The 15,517-nt window shown below is 44.3% G+C and overlaps 1 long non-coding RNA gene across 2 annotated transcripts; it reads left to right on the top strand.

The window, feature by feature from the left end:
* Positions 1–3,900: 3,900 nt before the first annotated feature.
* On the top strand, positions 3,901–12,842 carry LOC144892227 (uncharacterized). 2 transcript variants are annotated; one of them, XR_013623444.1, is made up of 6 exons: positions 3,901–4,289; positions 5,817–5,923; positions 6,049–6,234; positions 7,098–7,214; positions 7,446–7,574; positions 7,690–12,842. It is a non-coding gene; the product is annotated as an uncharacterized LOC144892227 (long non-coding RNA). The 2 variants fall into 2 exon arrangements; XR_013623443.1 differs by having other exon boundaries at positions 3,905–4,289; positions 7,693–12,842.
* Positions 12,843–15,517: the final 2,675 nt, after the last annotated feature.

Below are 15,517 nucleotides of genomic sequence, written 5' to 3'. Positions count from 1 at the left end.
TGTATTGGAGTTTATTGGTGATTGTTGAGGGTGAACCATAAAGGAGGCTATTGCAGTAGTCCAGACGGGAAGTGATGAAGGCGTGGATGAGGGTTTCTGCAGCCACGGAGGAGAGGGATGGATGGAGACGGGCGATGTTTTTCAGGTGAAAGAAGGCTGTCTTTGTGATCTGTTTAGTGTATTTGTCGAAGGAGAGGGTTTGGTCAAAGATGATGCCAAGATTCCGGATGTGAGGGGAGGTGGATACTGGGAAACCGTCGATGTTGAGGGCAAAGTTATGGGTGGATTTGGTGAGCGTTTTTGGGCCAATGATGATTATTTCAGATTTATCATAGTTAAGTTTGAGGAAGTTGATTTGAAGCCAGGATTTTATTTCAGTGATGCAGTTTGTCAGGATAGAGTGGGTGGCGGTGGAGATGGACTTGGTGGAGATGAAAAGCTGGATGTCATCGGCGAAGCAGTGGAATTGGAGACCATGACGGCGGATTAAGTGACCGAGGGGGGACAGGTAAAGGATGAAGAGGAGGGGGCCAAGAACTGAACCTTGGGGGACGCCTTGGGGGAGGGGAGCAGTGGGGGATTTGCAGTTATTGATGGAGATGAACCGGCGTCTGTCAGAGAGGTATGATTTAATCCAAGAGAGGGCAGTGCCGGTAATGTTAAAGGTGGATTCAAGTCGGGTGAGGAGGATGGTGTGATCGATGGTGTCAAAGGTGGCGCTAAGGTCGAGGAGGATGATAATGTTGAGGTTGCCAGCGTCAGAGGAGAGGAGAAGGTCGTTGGTGATTTTGAGGAGAGCAGTTTCAGTACTGTGGTTGGAGCGGAATCCGGATTGGAATGTTTCATAGAGGTTATTGGTAGAGAGGTGATGTTTGAGTTGAGTGGGTGCAGCGCGTTCCAAAACTTTTGACAGAAAGGGTAGGTTGGAGATGGGTCTGAAGTTATTTAGGGTGTCAGGGTTTAGTCCAGGTTTTTTCAGAATGGGGGTAACAGCAGCAATTTTGAGGGACGGTGGGACGATGCCTTTAGACAGGGAGGAGTTTATTGTTGCAATGATAAGTGGAGAGAGAGCAGGAAGGGAGGCCTTGACAAAGCTGGAGGGGATGGGTTCAAGAGTGCAGGTGGCAGTTTTCATTCCTTTGAGGAGTTCAGAGAGGTCAGTAGGGGAGACTGGGGAGAATTGAGACAGGGGATGGCAGGATAAGGGGGGGCAGGTGGTTTGAGGGGGAGCGGGCGCGGCGGTGGTCAAGCTGTTGTATATGTTTTCAATTTTGCGTTGGAAGAATGAAAGGAAGGAGATGCAGTTGTCTACTGTGAATGACTGGGTGGTGGTGTTCAGGGGGCTGAGGAGTTTGTTTATTGTAGAGAAGAGTGCTTTTGGGTTTCCGGAGCCAGAGCGGATAATTTGAGAGTAGTAGGCAGAGCGGGCGCGGGAGAGGGCATCTTTATAGTGTTGTAGGTGGTCGTTGTAGGCCTGGGAGTGAACTGTGAGACGTGTTTTATTGCGGAGTCTTTCAAGTTGACGAGCACGAGTTTTCATCAGGCGGAGTTCAGGGGTAAACCAGGGAGCAGAATGGGTGAAAGAAACTGTTTTGGTTTTCATAGGCGCAAGCTGGTCAAGGCAGGAGGAGAGAGTGTGGTTGTAGTAGTCAGTGAGGTCAGAAGGGGTGTGGAGGTCAACGAAGGGAGAAGTGGACATTTTTTCAGAGAGGGTGGATGAGAATGAGTGAGGTGAAAGAGCGTTTAGCTTACGGAAGTTGATAGTGCGATAATGCCTTGGTGCTGGGGTGGGGATGTTGATGGTCAGAGTGATGGCTAAGTGGTCAGAGAGAGTGAGGTCGGAGCCAGAGAGATGGTGCAAAATTAGTCCAGTAGAGCAGACAAGGTCCAAAATGTGACCACGGTTATGGGTAGGAAAGTTGACATGTTGAGTGAGGTTAAAGCAGGTGAGTAAATCAGTGAAGTCAGTGGTTATCGTGGAGTCATTGGAGTCCATGTGGATATTGAAATCACCAAGGAGGAGGATTGAGGGGGAGAGGGAACATAGCTGGGTCAGAAAGTAGGAGAAGTCAGACAGGAATGATGGGTGTGGTTTGGGAGGGCGGTAGACAACAGCCATGACTGACTGTGTGTGACCAGAGAGTTTAAAAGCCAGGTGTTCAAATGATGGAGCAGAGGCGATGGAGATGAGACTGGTCCTGATGTCTTGTCGATGAATAACGGCAATTCCACCACCTCGGCCCTCCGAGCGTGGTTTATTGATGTAAGAATATCCATTGGGTGTGGTGAGGTTGAGTGCGAAGTAGTCCAGAGGTTGTTGCCAGGTCTCAGTGAGACAGAGAAAGTCCACTTTATTTTCCAGGATGTAGTCGTTCAGGATGAGGCATGTGTTGTTGAGGGACTGGGTATTGAACAGGGTGAGCTTGATGTTGTTTTGTACGGCGGGTATGAATTCAGGTGATTTGGCCGGGGTTCGCAGACAGGAGGTGCGATTGTGTGCGTTGTTGTGACCAGGTGTGCTGGGACGATGAGTGGGAGTGCGCTGAGCCGACCAGAGGACGGGGATGGAGTGACCTGATTGTAAATAAACAAACTTACGACCGGAGCCACGGTGAATGTACCTGGGTCGACGCAGGAGTCCATTGGATTTGATTGCAGCGATGCATGATGGGGTGGAGCGGGTATTAAGCAGGAGAAGCCTTGCGGCGGAGTACCGCAAAGCCATGCCAGCAGGAGCGAAGAGACGAGCACAAGGCCAAGGTTGAGGAGTGAAACAATGGCCACAACCCATGGGAGCGGGCCCGAGGAAACAGCGAAGGAGCCGGGCAGGTGAAGCATAGCCGGGACCGAGCAGAGGGCAGACAGGAGCGAAGAGACGAGCACGAGGCCAAAGTTGAGGAGGCAAGCGGCAAATGCAGCGGCAAACGACCGCCGCCACTAATCAAGATCACGGCGGCAAACCGCCACCACCACCGCTGCAAACAATGGGCACAACCCACGGGAGCGGGCCCGAGGAAACAGCGAAGGAGCCGAGCAGGTGAAGCTAGGAGCAGAGCCGGGACCATGCAGAGGGCAGACAGGAGCGAAGAGACGAGCACGAGGCCAAGGTTGAGGAGGCAAAGCGGCAAATGCAGCGGCAAACGACCGCCGCCGTTAATCAAGATCACGGCAGCAAACCGCCATCACCACCGCTGCAAACAATGGGCACAACCCACGGGAGCAGGCCCGAGGAACACAGCGAAGGAGCCGAGCAGGTGAAGCTAGGAGCAGCAGAGCAGAGCCGGGACCATGCAGAGGGCAGACTCAATGGCCAAAAATCCACCACGACCACCAGAAAAGCAAGATACGGACAATGGTCCAGTCAGAGAAGCGGCGAGCAAGCGACGCCAGCGTCCTCTCCGGACCGGACCGGAAGCGGAAGTCAATAACGAAGTCATTATGACGTTATAACGAAGGCACCGATGACATCATCATTGACATATCTTATTCCCCATGGTGAGTACTTCACAATGAGCCTTGTTTTTCAATTTTTTTCCATTGAGCTGTTTCGGAGATATGGAGGTGTACCGTTTTTCCCAAGATGGCGTCCGTATCACGTGACCTATGACGTCATAATTATGAATAAAATTTTTTATACAGGCGGAGCCATTCCTGTGGTGAAATTTCATGTCAATCGGACCAACGGTTGTCGACCAAATGAATTTTAAAAATGCAGACACGCACACGAATGCCTAACCTTACTTTCGCTTTGCTTCGCGGTAATTTCCCGGATTAAGAATCTCTCACGTCCATCATCAGTACACATGCCCTGAAAACCAGTACTGTAACCTTACAGTTCCTGAATCTGCCCTGGAGGCTTCATATGAATTAAAAACTCAGCGTGCTGATTCCTCACAGACGACTTGCAACGATCCCAATCTGTGTATCCCTCCGCCTCATCTCCTGAGTTTTCGAAATTCATAACGACGCCATCGCTGTCCGCGTAAGAAAAGACGTACACCTCGGCGATATATCGCGTGTTACACAAACGAAAAATGTTTTCCTAATCCCAGAGTCTCGAGAACCCGTGAAAGTGCGCGCACTATTTAATGTTCCGTTTGAAACGGTTTTAGCGGGAAAGCGATAGCGCCGCCATCTTAGTTTGGCCTGCGTGGCGCGGCGTTTGTTTACCACGTCCTCGCCGCGCTCGGATTCCCCGCCAGTCTCTTTGGACGGCGGGGAGGAAAGGCTGGCGATAATTGGGGCCTCCTTACGGACCCTCAGGCTGTGCGGCCTTGTGCGAGTCCCAGGTACGTGTAGCTTTATGTAGGCCTCAGTTCGATATCCGCTGCCTATCTGTGGTTGCAGTGGGAGGTCTTAGCACCGCGGTGTTTATCCGGTGCAGCTCCCAATGCAAACATCAAGCGTTGTCGCCATTTTATTCGTATCAAAACATGTACTGTACTTGAGAGTGTTCTCTTTATTTGGGAATTCAATGGGATCATTCTCAGCTTGATCTCGAGGATCTTCTTCTCCTCTAAGGGCCACGATTATTCCGACTTGTGAGGTTGGTCAGGGGGGGAATGTTGGCGCAAGTCTTTCACGAACCAGCTTGCCAGGCCTGGTGTTCGACTAAAGTTATGGCAGGAATACCAACGAATGCCGGCACAGGGGACAGCCGGCTTAACGTCCATCGGAGGGACGGCGCGCACAGACATTGATGAATCGCCGGGATGAGAGTTTATAGCTGGGGCGGGATTCGAACCGAGGCGAGTGTGGGCCTAGGCCACCCTGCCAGCCCTAGCTGGATGCTTCATATAAAATATAATCAAGTTATTTCTGTATCATTTTAAGTTTGGCAGAGGAAGAGGGGTTAGTTGTGTGCTGATGTTGGGCCTATACAAAAAGGGGAAGAATCTTGGACACCCATCCCCCCCCCCCCCCATTCCCCCCCCTGTCCGCTCTCGCTCATTCCCCCAATATACCACAATCTCCCCCTCTCTCCCCATGTACCACAATCTCCCCCTCTCTCCCCATGTACCACAATCTCCCCCTCTCTCCCCATGTACCACAATCTCCCCTCTCTCCCCATGTACCACAATCTCCCCCTCTCTCCCCATGTACCACAATCTCCCCCTCTCTCCCCATGTACCACAATCTCCCCCTCTCTCCCCATGTACCACAATCTCCCCCTCTCTCCTCATGTACCACAATCTCCCCCTCTCTCCCCATGTACCACAATCTCCCCCTCTCTCCCCATGTACCACAATCTCCCCCTCTCTCCCCATGTACCACAATCTCTCCCTCTCTCCCCATGTACCACAATCTCCCCCTCTCTCCCCATGTACCACAATCTCCCCCTCTCTCCCCATGTACCACAATCTCCCCCTCTCTCCCCATGTACCACAATCTCCCCCTCTCTCCCCATGTACCACAATCTCCCCCTCTCTCCCCATGTACCACAACCCACCCCCCCTCTCTCCCCCTACCCCATCCATTTCTGCTACCTCTTTCCATCCTCCTTTTCCTTACACTCCATCCCCCTACTTTCCCTTCTTCTCTACCTTTCCTCAATTCACTTGCACAGTTATTGTTTTAAGCTCTCAGGACATGACCAATGAAGGCTGTGTATATGTGTATATGTATGTGTATATGTATACAGGCACACGATATGTGTATATGTATGGGTATATGTATAGAGGCACACGATATGTGTATGGGTATATGTATACAGGCACACGTATGGGCCTTGGAGAGCAGGCCGCTGTGGTGAAGTAAGATGACGCAGATGTGCTGTACCCGTGAAGTAAACGAGCGTCTGTTGGCCACGTCTGCAGGGAAATCGACGTCGCGCAGCAGTTCACCTTGAACCAGAGCCGTGCCGAGGAGATAACCATGAGAGAGGACGTGGGGAATCTTCCGCTCATACAGGATGAAGGATTTGGTCTGTATCCTCACTCCTCAGCTTCACTTTTTCTGCACAGCATTTGATATTGTTCAGCTGCACCCCCCCCCCCCTCCCCCAACTCTTGGATCCTCACTACCGCTCGTTTCACCTCTTTGCTGCAGCGGGATTTGGCGGTGATGAGCGAGAGGAGGTACGTGAGGGAAGCACTTTTGACATATTAGTTGGAGCCGGAACCTCAGCCTTATTGCTGGACGCCGAGCAGAGCATCGATGCCCCTGCTCCAGACCCCCTCCAATACAATGAGCCTGCCAAGGATGATGACTTTGGTGGAGATGGAGGGATTCTACGTACGTGCACTGCGATTTGCTTTCCCATGAGCGTTTTGTACATTCTATTCGGTGTATCATGTCTATCTTGAATTACAGGGTGACCACACAGTCGCATCATGGGAAATTATTTAATTGATTATTTATCAGAGGAAATTAAATTATTTAATTCAACAATTAGCCCGGATATGTTGAAGAATATTCAGAGAAACCTGCTTTTCCGTTTGCAGACATGTTTTGAGATTGGTCGGACACATTTCGAACAACTGATGTCGCAAACTTTACAAATAGATGTTTTGCCTATGATGCGCGACTTTGTGGATGCCCTGTATTTTATATTCGAGAGAAGCTGCACTTTCACAAACAACTTTAGTTTTGGCAAATGCAATAAGATGAACGCAGTTTTTTATTTATTTGAAGCTATTTTTGAGGCTCATTGTGGAGCCTCTCCCTTGCCCCTCCCCCACTCGCGTCCCAGCTACCCCTCCCCTCGCGTCTCAGCTACCTCCTCCCCCTCGTGTCCCAGCTACCTCCTCCCCCTCGTGTCCCAGCTACCCCCTCTGCCTCGCGTCCCAGCTACCTCCCCCTCCTCGTGTCCCAGCTACCCCCTCCCCTCACGTCCCAGCTACCTCCTCCCCCTCGTGTCCCAGCTACCTCCTCCCCCTCGTGTCCCAGCTACTCCTCCCTCTCACGCCACCACCACACCCTATACCGTCCCACCTCCCAGCCACACATGCCACACCAAACTTGCAAGCACATGCTATAGCCATTTGTATTTGACTTATTTGCAGTCATGTATTTCGTACGAACTGCTTGAGGTAATATAATATCCTTTGGGATACCTTGATTTTTAGTCATTTGTCCTTTTCTGTCACCGCCGGCAGGAGATAACCTCCTTCAGACAAAAGGGGGAGGCATTTTTGACGACCCCCCTGCCACGACGGAAGGAGATGTTGGTATGCCTGCTGAGCCAGGGGATGAGGTGGAGGACGATTTCTCAGGTTTGAGTCTTGTATATGGTTTTACATCTCAATGTGTTCAAAGCATTTTTATCTTTGGCTAAGATTCCAGTTTATTTCTCCTTGTCCAGCACAGCTTGTTCCTTGTACAGTACAGAATAACCAATTTGAATGTTGATTTGTTGTTTTGTCTATATGTTGACATGCTTTTTGTTTAGGTCGACTTTAGAATGGTTTGTGGCTTACCCAAATGTATTTGTGGTTGTTGTGTAGACGCTGGACCACCGAGCCCACATTCGGACAATGCTGGGGAACCCCTTCCAGCTGTTGCTGTTGCCGACCAGACCATGCTGGTTCCGAACGAGAAAGAGGCGTTTGCTTTGGAACCCATTGATGTTACTGGTCAGTGGCACCTGTGATCGGAACCCATCGACGTAAATGGCGTCCTTGACGGGGCAACATGTTTGTATGTAAAGATATCTTTCTGCTTTGACGCTCACTTTTCTGCTCGGCCAAGCAGTGAAGGAGACGAAGGCGAAGAGGAAGAGGAAGCTGATTGTTGACAGCCCGGAGGAGTTGGACAGCAAGATTATCCGTGCACAGCTGAGTGACTATTCGGTCATAATCACCACTTTGGACCTCGCTTTCAAAAGACATATCAGGATTGGAATCTTTAACTTCAAACCTCCCGAACCAAAGTCTATAGTTGATGCTGTAGAAATAGTCAAACGTGCTCTTCAAACATTGATTAAAAAAACACTAAAAGAAATGAAACCACTTAAATTTTATATGGGGGTAAAATTAGAAATGACAAAGGATGAAGGAGTTATAGATACACCATACATGAGAACTGAGCCACACTTTATATCTTCATATCAAGATTTTAAAACATCAGGAGTCTATGATGAACTTATTAAACAAGAGCAAGATGTGGATAATTCAATCGTAGGAAGTGGATTCAATATAGGAAAAATTATTTACATAGACATTCATATTCTTAAATCAGATCCTCTAAAAGCTTCTTCTTACATTGATTTACCCAGTGTTATCAAAAATAGAAAAGCAGTTATCAATATCAAAAATAAAGACGATAAATGTTTTCTCTGGTCTATTTTAGCACACTTACATCCTCCACATTTTCATGATGAAAGAGTATCTCATTATAAAAAATATGAGAATACATTAAATACGAAAGATCTAAAGTTTCCTATGGCTTTAAATGATATTCCTAAATTTGAAAAGATGAATAATTTATCAGTTAATGTTTATGGTCTAACAGAAACAAACAACATTCAGGTTTTAAAGCTTTCTAACAATTGTAAACAAACTCATATTAATCTTCTATGTTTTAATTCAGACGAAAATTGGCATTATACATACATCAAAGATATTGCAAAATTAATAAAACCACAAGTATGTAAAAGAACAAATAAAATATATACTTGTATGCGTTGTCTTAACTTCTTCCATACACAAGAAAGATTAGATAAACATTCAAATTATTGTGGCGAACATAAATCGACGGTAATCAATATGCCTAAAAAAGGCTCAAAGATCACATTCAAAGATGAAAATAAAAAGATCAAACATCCATTTGTTATATATGCTGATTTTGAAAGTATTTTAGAAAAAATTGATACTGCTTCTCCAGATCCAAAAGAATCATACACAAATAAATATCAAAAACATACTCCTTGTGGTTTTTGTTATTATATCAAATCATCCGTTGGTGATAAATATAACAAGTTAGAGATGTATAGAGGCTCAAATACCCCAGAGGAGTTTGTGAAACGACTAGAAAAAGACTGTGTTCGATTAACCAAGATAATGAGAGAAACCAATAAACCAATGTCCTTAACAAGTAAAGAAAAAAGGGAATTTATAAAAAACAATGTCTGTCATATTTGTGAGGAGAAAATTGGTAAAGGTCTAAAGGTTAGAGACCATTGTCATCTCACTGGTAAATATAGAGGTCCGGCTCATCAAAGTTGTAATATTAATTATCAACTCCCCTCTTTCATTCCTGTCTTTCTTCATAACAACGCTCATTATGATACACATCTATTTATCAAGGAACTCTCAAAGACTTCTGGAAGTATCTCAGCAATTCCAAACACGGATCAGAAATACATTTCATTCACAAAAACAATTCACACATCTCCTATTACTCATATCAGATTTCTTGATACATTTAAATTCATGGCAAGTCCATTGGCTAACTTGGTTCAAAATCTAAAAGAGTTTCCATGTCTTTCAGAGTATTTTTTAGATAAAGATTTTCTAACACAAAAGGGAATTTACCCCTATGACTATATGGACTCATTTGAGAGATTCAATGAAACACAACTTCCTTTAAAAGAAAATTTCTATAACAAATTAAATAATAGTCATATATCTGATAAAGATTATGTACACGCACAAAATGTTTGGAAAAAATATAACATTAAGAATCTTGGTGAGTATCACGATTTGTACCTCAAAACTGATGTGCTTTTGTTGGCTGATGTGTTTGAGGCTTTCAGAACAATCTGTCATTCTGGATATGGATTGGATCCTGCTCACTATTACACTGCTCCTGGATTGGCTTGGAGCGCGATGTTAAAAATGACAAAACAAGATTTGGATTTGATAACCGATGTTGATATGCTTTTGATGATTGAAAAGGCAAAGAGAGGAGGAATTTCCCAAGTCTGTTCAAAGAGATATGCTAAAGCAAATAACAAGTACATTCCAAATTATGATCCATCGGTAGAGAGCTCCTACTTGATGTATTATGATGCGAACAACCTGTATGGCTGGGCAATGTCTCAGGCTCTTCCTTATGGAAAACTTAGATGGGTAAAGGAAAAAGATTACAAAAACGTTTTACAAGATGTACGTATCTCTACACAAAAAAAATTGGATGATTCAAAGGTTGGTTATTATTTTGAGGTCGATTTGAAATATCCAGAGGAACTTCATAACCTACACAAAGATCTCCCATTTGCTTGTGAAAAGGAAAGTCCAAAGAAGGAGTGGTTAAGTGATTATCAACAATCATTTAATATAGGTGAATCAACAGAAAAATTACTTACTACATTATATAACAAGAAAAATTATGTTCTACACCAAAGAAATTTGCGACAATATTTATCAAAAGGTCTAAGAGTAGAGAAGATCCATAGGGTTCTAAAGTTCAATCAAAGTCATTGGTTGAAGGGGTACATTGATTTTAATACACAAAGAAGAACAGAGTCAAAAACAGATTTTGAGAAAGACTTTTATAAATTGATGAATAATGCGGTCTTTGGTAAGACTATGGAAAATGTGAGAAAAAGACAAAATATCAGACTATCAACATCTTGGAAACAAGCATCAAAATTAATTAATAGACCGAGTTTTACTAGAGCTGAGGTCTTTACTGAGAACTTTTGTGCGATCCATTTGATTAAAGAGAGTATTGAAATGGACAAACCTATTTATATTGGAACATCAATTCTTGATTTATCAAAGTCATTAATGTATGATTACTTTTATAATAACTTGAGGAAGAAATATCAAAATGATGTTAATCTACTTTATATGGATACAGATAGTTTTATTTTGCAAATTAATACTGATGATGTTTATTCAGACATGAAAAAGGACATTAATATCTATGACACTAGTAATTACAGTCCAGAGAGTGAGTTGTTCTCTTCTAAAAATAAAAAGGTGATTGGAAAGTTTAAGGATGAATTAGGAGGAAATGTCATGAGTGAATTTGTGGGATTGAGGTCTAAGGCTTATGCTTATAAATACATTGTGAATAACGTTGAAAAAACTGATAAGAAGTTAAAAGGCATAAAGAAAAATGTCATTAAAGAAACAATAAACTTTAAGGATTATTATAACTGTTTAACAACAAAGAAAGAAGAGTTTAGAAAGATTAATGGAATAAGAAGTAAGAAACATAAATTATATTCAGAAGAGGTGAATAAGAAAGCATTGGGGGCTTTTGATGATAAGAGGTTTATTTTAGAAAATGGAATTGATAGTCTCCCTTATGGTTATATAAGTATATAAGTGATAAGTTAAAAAGGGGGGTTAGGGATTTTAACGGGCTACCGCCGCCTTTTTTACTATTATATAAATGATAGAACCAAGTACCAACCAGACTAAAGAGTGGAGGTGTAATCAACCTTGGTATATAAATGGTAAACATAACGAATGTGAAAAATATCAAATAGGTATAATTGAAAAGACAACTGGTAAAACAATTTACAAAACAAATAAGAGAATTAATTTAAATACCGGTGAATTGGGTAAAAAAGATGGAAATATTTTTGAGTGGACGGAAAACTTTGATGGTTGTCAGGAAAATATATACTTTAATTTAAAAATGGTATGTGGCACTGGAGGCGCTCAAACAAGAACATTGAGGGAGGTTTACCATTTTATCTCAGCTCAGTTAAAATATCTTAATAAAGAACCAAACTCAAACATCTTTTTTGTTAATATATTAGATGGTGAAGGGAGTGGCAAGAGAATTAAATTATTTCCCACGCATAAACAAATATTTGTAGGGTCGTTGTTTGAGTGGGCCAAAGATGATTCACCAGATGATATTAAGAGTAAAAGGTTAAAAGGTCCATAAGGTCAGAAGGATCACAGGTTCACACAGAAGGACCATTGTTTAAGTGGTCTAATGAATAAGGATAACATGTCAAAAGGTTAGAAGGTTCGTAAAGAACAGGGTGAGAGAAATAGAGGTGTTTAGGGGCAATGAGGGAGGGGAAAAATTAACATGTAAGTCAATGGGAAAATGAGAGTGTCCCAGAAGCAACATATATACACTACTGATGCATTTACACTTGATTTGCATCATACCCACCAAGTTAAAGGTCAATGTCAAATGGCAGTCTGAAAAACAAATTGCACCCATGTCCAAAGGAAGCAGTTCAGTTTGAAATTTGAATATGAAATAGGCAAAGTCAAGAAACAAATGAAACCCATTAGAATTGCTCTTTAAACCCCAATATAATTACCCTTTAGAATCACCCTTTGGAATTACCCTTTAGAACCCATTAGAATTACACTTTTGAATTACCCTTTAGAATTACCCTTTTGAACCCATTAGAATTACACTTTTGAATAACCGTTTGGAACCCATTAGAATTGTCCTTCAGAATGCTTCAGAATTAAACACAGTGGGTTATAAAGGATCTTCTTCTTCATATTTGACGGACGTACGGTGACATATTGAAGTGGCTTCACCGTTTAAAAACACGACGTTTTTTGTCATCACTCAATTTTGCTAATGCGAAATCTCAAAGACCACTTGGCCTTCTAAGATGTTCTTGCATAATAATAGTGTTCCTGCACTGACGTTGTTCACCTGATATATGATTTGGGTCCTCGACCTACTTTTTCGGAAAAGCATATATTTCGGTTTACTCAACCCAAATATATGCAATACTTTAAAAATGTACCAGTCACTGATGATTAGTATGACCTTGTATATTTACCTCAACAACTACAAGTTCAATGCATACCTGATTGCTGTTGAGCTCTGGATTTACAACACCACTTGCTGTGATGTTGAACTTGGGATTCACAGTTGTGCTTCGATTTGGACAGGATCACATCACTGGTTCACAAGTTATTGTGGTAACAGGATTTTTTTTACCAAACATGACCTCTGACCTTTCACCTCGTGACCCCAAAATCTAATCAGTTAATCTTTACCTCATTATACATACCTGCACCAAGTTTGACTAAGATCCCTTCAGCAGTTCTCAAGTTGGCGCGGGAATGAAAACATATCACGGACCGACGGACGGACAACCTGAAAACAAAATGCCTCCGGCGACTTCGGTAACGGAGACACAAAAAGGAAATTGAATGTCTTGCTTACCACCACCTGCTGCACCTTGTACTCTCAAAGATCAGCTCTGCTATAACTACTGTCACTGGAAGTCGTCTCATCATCTTCACCATGACGGACAGAAGATCCTGGAAAGAAGAGGGAAAATGAACATAAAACAGATATTGTGACAGAAAAAGCTCAATGGACAGAATATCACCGAGTTGAGATATGGGGGAGATGAGGACGGGAGGGGTGAGTTTGAACTTTAGAAAGTGTTGGACGATTTATGAAAAACGAACATTTATTGCAAAATGAGTTTCTTGTGATTTTGGAGTCAGAGATCCGTTTGAAAACGTTGGAGGAAAGGTGGAATGCAGGTGGGTTCAGGGAATGTAGGAAGGAAGAATTGTAAGAGATATCAGATATCACTCACCAGTTGGCAGCTCTTCATCAACAGATGCATTTGATACTATAGGCTCAGCATTCCTGCAGAAAATAAAGATTTGTAAAGACGTCGTAAAATAAATGTCACAAATAAGAAACAATGTGAGAATAAGAATGCAGTCAGGCAGGTGAAAATCAGACTGCATCCGTTCTTTGTGTTTTCTACATTCAGACAGCAAACAACACCACCACACTATGCTACCCTGCCAAGTATCTTCATACCTGATATCTCTGCTCACCTTCACTCTTTCATTCCTCTTTTTCCCACCTCTGGAACAAACTCCCCCACTCCCTTCAATCCCACTCCTCCCTCCAGGTCTTTAAAACAGCTGTTCACCACCAGTGTCCATTTGTTTCATTCCTCTCCCACCCCCACCCTTTCCCCTGCCCTCTCCCACCCCCTCCCCTTCCCCTGCCCTCTCCCACCCCCTCCCCTTCCCCTGCCCTCTCCCACCCTTCCCCTTCCCCTGCCCTCTCCGACCCCCTCCCCTTCCCCTGCCCTCTCCCACCCCCTCCCCTTCCCCTGCCCTCTCCCTCCCACAGATCTCCCGATGTTCCTGTTCTCCACTGTTGTACTTCTGTGCTTCCCTCTCTCACCCCATCTTGTCTCCCGCTCCCTTTATGATATTTTTATGTGTCCGTTTATGTTTCTTTGTGATTAATGTCAGCTCTTACATGAGCCTCGATCTTGTATACAAAATAATAATAATAATAATAATAATAATTCACATCCCTCTCTTCAGATCAGATACCTCCTGACGCTTGTCATTTGCACTTCTCGATAGACATTCGTATCACAATATTCAATACACGTTGTATACGATACTCAATCTCAGCGCGGGAAGGTTCAACTCGACCCTCGTCGGTCTTACTTTCATCGTCATCAGCTAAACAAGCCAGGAAGGGACAACACAAGGCTTCCTGAGGCTCGTTTGCACGGCGTGCTTGAGGCCTCCTTTCCTGCTTCCTGAGGCTCGTTTGCACGACGTGCTTGAGGCCTCCTTTCCTGCTTCCTGAGGCTTGTTTGCACGACGTGCTTGAGGCCTCCTTTCCTGCTTCCTGAGGCACGTTTGCACGATGTGCTTGAGGCCTCCTGTCCTGCTTCCTGAGGGTCGTTTGCACGACGTGCTTGAGGCCTCATTTCCTGCTTCCTGAGGCTCATTTGCACGACGTGCTTGAGGCCTCATTTCCTGCTTCCTGAGGCTCGTTTGCACGACGTGTTTGAGGGCTCCGTGTGCTTCTGCTCACTGAGGATCTCACCTTCGAAAGTGTTGCATTTACATTCTGTACGCCTGGCCATCTTAGCTACTTATCGTGCAGTGTAAACGAACCTTTTCTTTGTTATCAATGGTGATCTCAAGCTTGTGGAGGAGTTTGTATGTGTAATGTATTTGGGAGGACGACTCGGCCATCCTTGTGCTTTTACATGAATTGACTTGGACCGGTGTGTACGGTGTGTACCCTGGTTAGAATAGGTATACCGTATCCCTGCGTGTCGTAAGAGGCGACTAAGAGGGTTGGCGTCAGGAAGGGCATCCGGCCATAAAAACATTGCCTCAAAAAGAGAACCATGACAATTACAACTACATATGGGCAGGGTACAGCCCGAAGTGGAGATCGGTTTGTGAGCTTTGGGACATGGAATGTAGGGACAATGACAGGGAGATCAGGAGAAGTGGTGGAAGTATTGATCAGAAGAAGAGTGGACATATGTTGTGTGCAAGAGACGAGATGGAAGGGAAGTGGTGTGAGAATGGTGAAGGGTAGGCAGGGACAAAAATACAAGTTTGTGTGGCAAGGGTGCCCAGAAAGCATGAATGGTGTTGGTGTCCTGTTTTCTGAGGAGTTTGTAGACAGTGTGGTGAGTGTGACTAGAGTGAGTGATAGGTTGATGATGGTGAAAATGATGATTGGAAAGCTCTTGGTGAACGTCATCTCAGGATATGCTCCGCAGGTTGGTCGGAGCGATGAAGAGAAGGACAAGTTCTGGTGTGCGATAGAGAAGCTGATGGAAAACGTGAAAGATGAGGAAGTTGTTGTGGTAGGAGGAGACCTAAATGGACATGTGGGAAGG

This window comes from Myxine glutinosa, chromosome 5, assembly GCF_964187855.1.
Source record: "Myxine glutinosa chromosome 5, kmMyxGlut1.1, whole genome shotgun sequence".
NCBI classification, from domain to species: domain Eukaryota; kingdom Metazoa; phylum Chordata; class Myxini; order Myxiniformes; family Myxinidae; genus Myxine; species Myxine glutinosa.
Note: the sequence above shows the minus strand (reverse complement) of the source record. Positions and strands in the feature narration are given on the sequence as shown.